General features: G+C 43.6%; 2 long non-coding RNA genes across 2 annotated transcripts in view; both read right to left on the reverse strand.

Moving 5' to 3' along the window:
* LOC309695272 overlaps nucleotides 1-12,455 on the reverse strand; it is a 136,443-nt gene that overhangs the window by 118,352 nt on the left and 5,636 nt on the right. The gene's annotated exons all lie outside the window — the stretch shown is intronic.
* LOC309695280 lies at nucleotides 4,607-5,881 on the reverse strand. The gene is made up of 3 exons (XR_014273111.1): nucleotides 5,821-5,881; nucleotides 5,659-5,735; nucleotides 4,607-5,300 (listed from the first exon to the last, which is right to left on the reverse strand). It is a non-coding gene; the product is annotated as an uncharacterized lncRNA (long non-coding RNA).

Here is a 12,455-nt window from a genome sequence, read left to right on the forward strand (position 1 = left end):
GGTCTTATGTACCTGTGCTGCTGGTGTGCATCACAGGTTTACTCCTCAATATAGATTTATTGTATTCGACAATAAAGCAACTATAGAGGGAAACAGCACACAGGTGGGATGTGGCACGTGATAGTGGTCGAGTACTACCTTCACATCATCTACGTTCAGCTGAACAGTGCAAACAGCAATATATGTGTTATTAAAATGATTTTACTCTGTTGGATTTATTCTGTATTTTAAATACTCACTCGCTTATATAAAAATACTGATGTAATCTTAATACCTGTTCTTGATATTCATTTGACGAATGACATTATCATCAACTGACGAAGTGCGTTTTAGCTGCTAATCAGTAGTTAGCAAGACAGACACCCAAGCTCCATGCAACAAGCTGTGTTGGTATAAACTTTCCATCATCCTCAGTGAGTCCCTGCCTGAAACTCCAGAGAGCCTGGCTGTTATTACAGAGTATATAATGAGCTACAACCCTGACAGGCAGGCATGGTACAAAACATCAGGTTTACAGGAAGCAACGCAGATAAGCTGTCTTAACAATGTTGGAGGTATACAAGGGAAGGTCGTGTATGAAGAGGGCGTGTGGGCCTTGTAATTTAATACTCCTTAAACACCTGACGAGAGCGCTGCATCGTGCTCTGAGCATGAAGTCTACAGCACTGTCTGCATGTTTGGAAAAGGAACGTCTTTAGTCCTAAAATCTTCCTGCTTGTCCCGTTCAGTCTTTTCCACCCCTGCCGTCTCTCTGCCTCCCCCCTCTCCCCATCCTCAGTCTCATTTCCTAACCATTACACTGTTCTGCTCAGCTGAAGCATGTCCATATATTCTTAAAGGGATGGTTAAACTTAATCATTAGTCTAACAAGCTCCTTGCCCTCCAAATGATCATCCACAGAATTAGAGGGATTTGTTCTGGAAGGTGAGCCGGTAACTGGGATGAGGGGCCCAAAGACACAGAGAGGAGAGAACAAGTGGCTGTTTTCATTGCATCCAAAACTAATAGAGAAATAACTTTGCTGCCTTTAATAGCTCAGAGGTTGCCAACACTGAGAAACAACTCGACAACCACACCTGCAATTAAAGCCACATGTTGGTTTATTCTTTTCAAATTGTTGAAAATCACATGAATCACATGCTTTTAACCCACATTAGAAAAAAGAACACCTTTCATAGTTGTTCATGTCGTTCACAAACGATGACTGCTGGCCTTTTCCCAGTGATTGTGCTGGCTCACTAACATTAAGAAACTGCCGTGAGTTCTCAGAATCGGCTCCTTGAGGACAAGAAATGACAACATCACAAAACGCAAGTATGGCGAAGCTCGCGGCTCTCCAACGGGAGATTGAGAGACCAGTGTTGGACTGTAGAACTGCTTTGAAATTCATATGAGCTGTTCGCACTAAAGTAAAAAATACCATCCGGCTACCCCTTTGGCGCCAGCTGCAAGGCTGGAGCCGAACAACAACACCCTGATAACGACTGTGTTGAGTCTGTTCTTCCCATTCCATGCAAGGCCACCTGGGTTGGCTGGAAGACTGTTTACTTAGCCTGGCAGGGCGAAGGACACTGTCTCAGCTGAACTATGGACACACACACACAGACATATACTGATACTGATAAGCACTCACTGACGCATCACCCTCCCTACCCTGGATCCAACGCCTCCTCCAACGCTTACCTCCCCCATGATGTGGACATCGGGTCAGCTGGAGGCGCAGTCGAAGATTGCAGCGGTCCCAGATCAGATGTACACACTGGAACACTTTCCCATGTTGCTGTCTGTGTTTATTGTGCTGTGGTGTGTTGATATCTGTGCATTCCTGTATTATCCTTCTGTGTTACACATTTCAATGTTTTTTTCCTGCTACCTAGCCTGACCTGTCTCCCCAATGTGATGTTTGTGTATTGTATGTACGGTCGGCAAGGTCTGTCATCTCGGTTGTGGGCAAAAGACCTGCAACTGACAAATAAAGGTTATCTCATCATCTCATTGTTGGGTAACTCTGCCAAAGCAATGTCAGACTCTTTTCTCTGATGACCTCCAGGACCAGTAGTGACATGTTCTGCCACAGGTTCTCCTTAAGCTGCTGCTTGTCTGTGTTGTGTGCAGAGAGTAGTGTGGACTTTATCGATAACTGGAAAGCCTGAGAAAAACCTGTTTTTCTGGGGCAGACAGCATCCATTGTGCTTTTGATAGAGCAGCTCTCATTTATATATAAATCTGGTTGAATTTACACCCCTACAATGTGACGATCCAAAGCAGAGACAGGCTCACATGCCTCTCTGCAGCTTCTCTCCTCTCACTTTTCTTGTGTGTGGCTCACAGGAAACTAGTGACACTAAACTTTGTGAGAAGTTTTAAGACCATTCAATAGTTGTGGTGTTGTATTGGTGCAGCGTGTGCACTGCAGTGACCTGGTGTTGTGGAGAGTTTGACAACTCCTACCAGATTACTTGACTGCTGCGAGCCAGGTGGAGAGCCACACCTGTGAGCCATATAATGATGAATTCCCCTGATAAATTTTGTAGATAAAAGTAACTTGCAGGACCACTTGGTATGTGACCATATGTGCAGTGAGAAGACAAGGATCACATGACTGGGATTACTGGTTTCTACTTTTGGTTTGTAGTAACTCAGTTCTGCTCTGGCTCACAGAGTCACAGTAGTTCATTTGTGCAGGTGTTAACACAGTAATAGCACTCGTGTGCAGACCAAAGCAACCACACTGTGAGGACAACACGCCGGTCTCTCTGATTATTTATATCCTGGTAGAGATCACACAGGGATGTTTCCATGTTTTACACAATCCTCTTATTACCCATTTTCCTTACAGATGCATCTGGAGATCAGCACACTGCATCCTATTCTACAGCCTGATCTGAAGAGTTTCACACAACAGTTACAGTTATAACCTCTGGTCTCCTCCCCCCTACAGTAAACACCCCCACAATGGAAATACACTGGTACAGTGGCCAGGGGTGCTGACACGCTGACCCCCACCTCCTTTTAAGGTTCTGTCCATCGGCAATTATCTGCCCCTCACCCTCAGTAACTCTTGCTACTGTCTTGGGGGTGGGGTTAATTGTCCTCCTGCCCTGCACCCCAGCTCTTTGTTCCCATCCCAGGCCTATTTTCTATTTTGGATTCTTACACCCATGAACCGCCATATTGTAACATTGCAAGCAATCCCAAACTATCTCCTCTTTAACTCTGATGTATATCAAGCAATCTATTCTCAACACACACCCTTTGTTCCCCTTTGGAACAGTTTCAAATGAACTGGTTTGTTTCTGGTGTGAACATGATGCGATGCTCAGTGGGGTTTGATAAACTGGACATTTAAAGCTTAAATGTAAGTCGTCATGTTTTAAATCAGTCATTATGTCTGTGCATGTGACATTATGTTTTCTTCATACTGTGAAACTTGCTGCACAACAAACTGAGGCAGACCAACTGCTATTTAAACTCCTCTGCAGGTTAGTGCAGGATAAACAGGTTAGTTTGTACTGTGATCGTTTAAAGTGAGGAACAGTGTGACTGCTGCACAGTGGCTGTGGGTTCATGGTCACAGCTACAGTGTAGCACAGATTCACTGACTGATTCCACCTTCGTACAAACTTTAAACCCTCTATAAAACAGACAGCATCAACAGAGCGTGCTGTCAGTGTGGAGGATGAAATCAGTCAGGACAGCTCAGGAAACATCTGCTCACATCTGGTTGGATTCAGCTGCACGTCAGCTGATCACAGCCTGCACACTAACAACATCTACTGGAGCTCTCAGTAGAAATTATTGTGTTTGATTCTTTTCCCAAACTGGACCCACTACAACCAGTTTTAGGTTCCCCAGCTGCTGAACCCACTTTAACCCCTGACTGTTCACATTCTCACACTGTGAGGAACACACAATAGATATATAGCTTTTATTTTCCTTCTGATCCAAGCTGAGTATAATTAGAATAAAAATGTTAGACTAAAGTTTGTATTCCCATCTATGGTACTGTTTTATCATTATATTGATACAGCACAAGGTTAGTTAGCTTTACACAAAGATAGAAACATCCTCCAAAGAGATCCTTTTACTTTCTTACTCTGAGTACATTTCAGAGCCTGTACTGTTTTTTGCACTTTTATTTGAGTGAAGAGGCTGAATCAGTACTTCAACCTTTACAGGAGTAGTAGTTAACAGTAGTATTTGTACTTCTACTTAAGTACAGAATGTCTGTACAGGGTGGGCGATTTATATGGATACACCGTAATAACATGGGAATGGTTGGTGATATTAAAGTCCTGTTTGTGGCACATTAGTATATGTGAGGGACAAACTCCTCAAGATGGGTGGTGACCATGGTGGCCATTTAGAAGTCGGCCATCTTGGATACAACTTTTGTTTCTTCAATAGGAAGAGGGCCATGTGACACATCACACTTATTGGTAATGTCACAAGAAAAACAATGGTGTGCTTGGTTTCAACGTAACTTCTTTCATGAGTTATTTACAAGTTTCTGACCACTTATAAAATGTGTTCAATGTGCTGCCCATTGTGTTGGACTGTCAGTGCAACCCTCTTCTCCCACTCTTCATCTTATCCAAGATGGCCGACTTCTAAATGGCCACCATGGTCACCGCCCATCTTGAGGAGTTTGCCCCCTCACATATACTAATGTGCCACAAACAGGACTTTAATATCACCAACCATTTCCATGTTATTGTGGTGGATCCATATAAATGGCCCACCCTGCAGTTTTGCCACCTCTGCTGGTACCTAATGGATCACATTTAGCATATACACATGGAAACACAATAATACACAATTAGTGTTAAAGGTAAAAAGTTTCCGCTCACGTCTTTAGTGGCAGCTCTCAGAAAGTGTCCCACCTATCACATCGTTAATTGTCTTTATTGTTTGCAGTGTTTCAATCAATATAATATGCTAATGTCACAGCTACGCCTGCTATGTACGATTCATTTTCCCTGATAGCACTTCATGCACATACATGTTTTCATTTAGACCATCTGGCTCAGCATGTATGACCCGTTTAGAAATGCAAGTATGTGCTAATTAATTAGCATAGCTCAGGAAGTAATTATAGTCTGATGTCGCCCACGTGCACACTCTCTCTCTCACTGGTCCTTTCATGGCACTTGAACACGCTTCATTAGCTCTGATGTGAGGAAGAGTGAGCTGCTGTCAGAGAGTGTGGAGCCACCTTTAGCTCGGGCTGGAGCTGGACGGGCCAACGGGATACACAGAGAAGCCATCTGGACTCGGACACTACATCAGAATGGCCGGGGCTTCGTGCAAATACACACACAAAGTACAGCTTATTTTAATAAACACACGTGACATGTGCAGACTCAAAGTATCAGTCAAATAAAAATGTATCTAAAGAACAACAAACAAAACCAAACAAACAAAAGTTAAACAGCTTAAAAGTTGATTTGGGCAGCCAGAGGAAGTTTATCTTACAAAGCATGACTTGATAAATAATGAAAGGACTGTTTTATTTGCATCTACCAGTAACTGAATATATCTACAGATAAAGCTGGGAAAAATCAAAGAAACATTAACCTGTCATAGTTTTGCTTTGAACTCTACGTATGAAATGTTTAGTTTTGTTGAAATCATGATATGATCTGTGCCTCCTCCTACCTGAGATCCCAGAGCAGACGAGGACACAGCAGAAAGCTGATCCCTCTACGATGACCTGGGAATGTCCTCCTGCACAGCTGGAAGAGGAGTGAGGGAGATGTAGGCCTCCCTGCAGTTTTTGTGATCCATTCATTTGATAAATATTTCTGCACTGAATCATACCTGTTATTAACCTCTGTCTCTCTTCCACAGCATGTCTTTGTCCTGTCTTCCTTCTCTCACCCCAACCAATCACAGCAGATGGCCCCGCCCCTCCCTGAGCCTGGTTCTGTTGGAGGTTTCTTCCTGTTAAAAGGGAGTTTTTCCTTCCCACTGTCGCCAAAGTGCTGCTCATAGGGGGTCATATGATTGTTGGGTTTTTCTCTGTATGTATCACTGTATGATCTACTGTACAATATAAAGCACCTTGTGATTTGGCGCTATATAAATAAAATTGAATTGAATTGAAAACAAATACAACTGATGGGATACAACAAACATGTTAAACAGACTGGATACGCACGCCTGGAGTTTCATTCATACCGGTGGCATCACGTCACCCCCACCATCGAACACCACACAGGCTTCAAACGTGGGCTTAGCCTCTACAAGCTCATCTCAGCTACTCAGCATTGTATCTGTGCATAGCTCATCAACACACTGTTGAAGTTTTGGAGGACTACACACAAGTACTTCAACTGCAAGCATGTCTGCATAGGCTCCAGACAAAAATCCTCCACTTACAGCCAAACGACTATGCATGCAAACATAAATGCTGTATCGTGAATGGGGTAGGGTTAGCCACATGCTAAACAAGCATAATTTCTCTTGTTCAGTTACAACAAGTCCATTTGGCTATGCAGTATGAGTGAAAATTCCATATAAGGGAGTTTTATACTGAATAGTCATCTTTTAGTAAAGGCAAAGATGGACCAAATCATGACAACCGTCAGGCAGACAAGAGCAGGTAAAGGCCCTGCTGATAACAAGTTATTACTTAGTTAGAAGATAATAATAATAAATTCGCGGCCATCCAATGTGTCTGTTTTATTTAAAGTCATCAGCTCCATTTACTTCATATGAACCCTGTGGCAATACAAACCAACGTGTTCACATGTTTTTCTTTGTTCTGCTTGTTTTCATGCATGCTGCAAAGGCAGCACAGGACAGTTCTGCATACACAGTGCAGTAATCTCATATGAATATATGAACTCAACCAAACAAGGGCGTTTATATTTCATGTCAGGGAAAGCATCTGCATGTCAATTCCAACATGTGTAACTGATCATTAACCAGCAGTGGAGCATGAATCCACTAGCATGAACCTCTGACGGTGAACATGAACGTTATTAACACACGATGAAAGGAAATGTGTGAAGGAATGTGCAGCTGCTGCAAAAACCAATCCTGGGGAGTGACGAGGAGCTCATCTGCCTTTAATGCTATAGATTTGATGAAAGTACAGTGTCCTCATGAAGCCCATGACTTTAGGTGTGTGTGTGTGTGTGTGCACGTCACACATGCACGACGCACGCTGGATGCTTCTAGTCTCCTCAGCTGAACACGCAGCGGTCCATTTTAATGTGGCACCTATCTCCTGTTTGGCCCATGCATATTCATGGTGAGCTCAGACCGGGTTGGAGTGCTGGTGATACTGGGGCTGAGCAGATGGGGGGTGGAGACGGGAGGGTGCAGGGAAGTGGGGGGATGAGGCGTGCTTGTCGGAGTGTGTCACGTTTCCAGACCAGCGAATTTTTTTGATTAAAGTCCCTTATCCGTTTTATCATGCATATCCTCGCTCTGATTAAAGTGATCGGAGTCTGACACTCACAATGTCAGAGCAGGGAACCCGGGAGCACCTCACTCCCTCTCTGTCACTCTGCCCCAGCCCCTAATGAATGCCTGGAATGTGTGAATTTTAAGTTGGTGAGACTGGGGATGCTGATGTCCCTGTGACATCTGTAGATGGCACTATAAATGTACGTCTATACGCACACCCACGGAGTGTATGCGCTGTGTGTCAGGACATCACTGCTGGCTTTGAAAATATAGATTTCTCATATGCAGATTCACTCATCTCTACAAGGTATTTGAATGTATGTATTTGAAGCATTACTTTAGTCAGACTCTTACACGGGAGTGTCACACATGTGAAGATAACCACTTAAACACTGGTTACACTGGTTACACTGGAAAACAGATGGAAATATAAAATATGTTCTGCTAAGAACACGTCTGGCCCTAATAAGAGCAAAGTAGTATCCTAATGGTTCTGATGGGAATCGAAGGTGTTTCCTGAAATGAGACCTCGGAGCAGTGGATGCAGCACATCTGTCCTGGGATAGCACAGCGACTGCCTCGTTATTACTGAGAGTTTATTTGGTGATGTAATCATCTCAGTGTTTCCAGCAGATTTGGATTCTGTTTGCACACACGTGCCCACATAATACAGACAACACAGGATCTTCTGCAAGTATTTTAATTGCTATGTACTGTATGTTTCACACAAAAAGAGGGGAAACTGAATATCATAAGGACGGTATCATGTGGTTTCCACTGTTTTACAACAGGAAGGTTCAAAGCCAACCAGGTGTGTGAGTCACCTGGTTGGCTGTGTCACTCTGGTGTTGATCCCACAGTCCAAAGACTGTCTGTGGACATCAGCTGTAATCTAAAGTCCTCTGAATGTTCGACCTGATGAGCCTTGCTTCTCTGCATATGTAGATGCCACGACTGGACTCCTACTGCAGCTCTTATTTGAGTACACAGTGCCACACCACTTTCATTTTCCCTCATGCATTCATACCCACACGCGCCACTCTGTGATGGTGGGCTGAATTACAACAGGGATCTTTTAGAATGTCGCCCTGTGACGGAGGAAGGCATGCTGTTTGCACTGGGAGGGGGTGTTTCACTCACACACACACACACACACACACACACACACACACACACACACACACACACACACACACACACACACACACACGCGTGCGCTTGATGAAACAGCTGGTCCAGAAACAGTCGAGACCATCCAATTGGAAATAGTAATTAATGGCATTAGAATATTGCACAGTTTGGTGCCATTGAGGGACTGGATGACTTTAAAATGTGTAAATCCACAAACTTATCTGACCTAGCGGCGGGTGGCTTTCCACCCCCTCAGCTAAATAGATTAATTATCTGCAGGGCCTGGTGCTGTCATCAGGAGCCACATGGATATCAGATCAGCCCAGATACCACTGGAAAGCTTCTGCTAATGATTACAGCACTGCTGCTGCTCATGGAAATATTTACCCAGAGAAGAGAAGAGGACTCGCATGCACGTGCTGTTCTGCAGCACGCTGCACCTTGTATTTATTTGCATTGTAAAGGTGCCGATTTAACAGCTTTTCAGTTTAACTGTACATGATACTGCTGTGTGCATGTAATGTGAAGGAAACCCTCAGATGCAGCGCAGTATCTTAAAAGGCTGCAGAAGCGCACAGCGCGTTCTGATGCAGTACATCCTCGGGATGGACAAATCATCGAAGATTTTGACAACCAATATGGGAAAAAAGACGAGGAAAAATAACAAGGCACGAGAAAAAATAGCGTCCAAAGTCCTAGAAAATGGAGAGAGCAAAGGATCTCAGGGGTAAGTATTAGTTGTCACCCTGTGATCAAATAGTAGAGGCCAGAAAGCGACCAGAGAGAGCCTGCGCCCAGGCAAAAAGAAATATAAAGTCCAGATTTAATTCTGATAGGGAGAAATAGAATTTCAAAGCTGGATGTCTTATCGTTGGCATGTCCCTTTGCCGGACTGATTTCCCTAGCAAAAGCCTGTCAGTGCTATTATGTTGAACATGGAACCAATTTACTGCGCCGGCTAAACAGGGTTACCACTGCTCTTGTAGCCCTAAATGTTTGAAGTTATCGCACAGTGGGAAAAATAGCATTTTGAATGTTTCGGGAGGGGGCGAGGACAGCGGCGCGGCTGGCTTGGACAGGAGTGGACTGTAATTGAAAAGTATCAATCAAAAACAAGTCAAGGACCGGGGAGGGGAAGGTATTATGTTAACCCAGTCCCCCAGAGCACTGAAAGAGCCAAAATGCATTTCTTTTGAATCAGTAATGCTCCCTTGCTCTCCAAGCCTCTAAGCCTGCGACCGGGGGCCTCGTATCTCCGGACAGACAGCAGCAGGGAGGGGAAGGAGGGGATTATCAATTGGAGCATGCGGCCATTACAGGCCTGTTTCGTGATGCTATCTGCCCTTTGAGATAAGCAACCCCCGGCTGGTCAGACGTTTCCAATTTCTATACATGAGAGATGAAGACCTTCTGCTTCTGTTCGCCTTTACCTTTTTTATGTTGTTATATTTTTGCCTGCCCTCTCTGTATTTTACAAGAGACCTTACATGTGTGCTTTGAGGCTGACCTGGTACACCAGTAACCAGCTGCACTTCACATGCATGGCTTTGCACAGCGGAAGATAAACTAAACAAATTGTGATCGAAAAAGGTCTCCGAGTATTTTTATTACTCGGTTTGGATCCTGCTTTTAAAGTCCGCCTCTGCGATCCATACTGGATCTCCTCTCGTGTCTCAACAGTGAACCCTTCATTTCTTTTTTCATTTTCAGGACAAAGATAAATGTGGCAACTGCAGAAACAGCTGCGTCTGTGGCACGCACCACAGTTTAGGTGTTTTCCATGAAGCTACATGTTCTTCCTCAGATGTCTCAGAGTGCTGCAACTGTGTCAAATGTAAATAACAACATGATAATAATGATTTGTTGGGTTTTTAGCGTCTACATTACAGTATAAACTGAATTAAACATTATTTTATAGACATTCGTTTTGGAAATATAGTGACTGAGAAAACTGAAAAAATGGACAGTTTTAACAATAATATTAGCTCATCTCATTTTGACTTCGGTGGCAGCAAAAATAGTGACAGGACAACCAAAGCCTGGAAGAGTAGGTGGTGCTAACAAGAAGGTCGGCAGGTCAGTCACATGATGATCTCTCAGAGAGTTTCTCAGAAGTGAAGATGGCCAGAAGGTTAAAAGTGGAATTCCTTTTGGAAAAAACTGGAGCTGTGATCTCCAGACTACAGAGGAACGGGACCGTCTGATTGCTATCAGCGCTCAGGTCAAAAGGCACATGCTATTAAGATGACATGAAAACCCTAAAACAGAAAAGGAGGGGACAGAAAAGTGCAGCCAGTGACCTCATTGATTCCCAGATATTTTTCTTTTAAATCAAATTTAAAATGAGCTCATACTATCTCACTCTTTGTTTTTGATATTTTATTATGAATGAAATGTGGATTTATGAGATTCACAAAGCATTGCATCTGCTTTTCTTTACATTTCACTGTGTACCAAGTTCCTGTGAGACGAGAAGAGCAGTTTCACTAAAGTTTTGTAAAACGTATCCTTTGCACTTCCTAACTAAACACCAAGATGTCACGATCAGATCTGTTTCTGTGAGCAGATTCGGTTTATTTGGGGGAGGTTGTGTTGGCCGACAGCGACAGACGGCCTGAACGAGCTCTGCCTCCATGGATCCTTTCTTGTAATCGGCATCAGAGTTACGTAGTTACGTAGCTAACGAGCAGGCTGCAGTTCAGAGGTGACAGGGGAGGGCTGGTGGGGAGGCAGGTTGGCACGCGAGTTACAGGTCAGATTTCCACAGGTGAGTACATTACAGTGAGTACAATAAAGCAGCAGACACAAGAACGAGGAACACAAGGTGATCTGATTTAGCAGCAATGCTGGTGCTCCTGCACCTCACTCAGACTGCTGAGGAAAGCAAAGATGGCTCCACCCATGGAGGGATGAGACACACCTCTACACCTGAGAAAAGAAGGAGCGAGAGAGAGTCTCCTCTCCATTCACATTTCCTTTTTGTCGTCTTGGAAAACTCTGAAATGCAAACCAGGAGCAGAACAAATGCATTTCATTTTACTGAAGCGTCCTTGTTGTGTCGTGCCATTACTCAGTCTGCTCTGATGAGGACACAGACAGGGACAACACACATATTCAAATGGACAAGGCCTGAAAGGGTCACTGAACAATTTCCTCTGTTCATAGAGAAAGGATATTGCTCAGCCACTGGATTTCCCTTGTGGCTATACCCGTTTTTTTGGAGGGGGGTTTCTGAGGGTCTTAGGATAAATTCCTAGATGCATTAACATATAAGACAGTACAAATGGAACAGGGTATAGCCCGTGGTTTTCACCAAATAGCCCTTAGTTAAGGACACCCTTAAGTCGAGGTCAAACTCAGAGCCAGGAAATTTATGCATTCTCGCCCGGTCTGAAAACGCTGTGGGTTCTTCATGTATTAAAATGAATTGTTTTACAAGTTTTATCCCTCATAAATGGGACACCACTGAAATCCAGTCAGCCAATTTCTGTGATGCTGTCACAGTGTGTGAAAAGAGCGGGGCATACATTTCAATATCTTCTTCTTGCCATTTAAATTGGAGAAAGCAGCAGAGACTGAACTCCAAGGTTGTCTCAAGTGTTTTGTTAAGATTTTATAATCTCAGCAGTTATTGAACTAAAATGACCTTCATAGAGCCCGTTTGTCCTTTCTGTCAGGAACTTTGGCAAATGCATCATACATAGATATTTCACCATTTGCATTACTGAGATTACTAATTACTGGATTCATAATTGAGATTACCGAGGTTAGATTTCTTTATTTTGGTCTCCAGTAACACTGTGAGGAATCATGAAGTTATTTTTCATCAGGCTGCATGCACAAATACTCAGATCACGGTTAACTTTATGACCATCTGCCTAATATTGTGTTGGTTCCCTTTTTGCTGC

This window comes from Aulonocara stuartgranti, assembly GCF_965226115.1.
Source record: "Aulonocara stuartgranti genome assembly, chromosome: 19".
NCBI classification, from domain to species: domain Eukaryota; kingdom Metazoa; phylum Chordata; class Actinopteri; order Cichliformes; family Cichlidae; genus Aulonocara; species Aulonocara stuartgranti.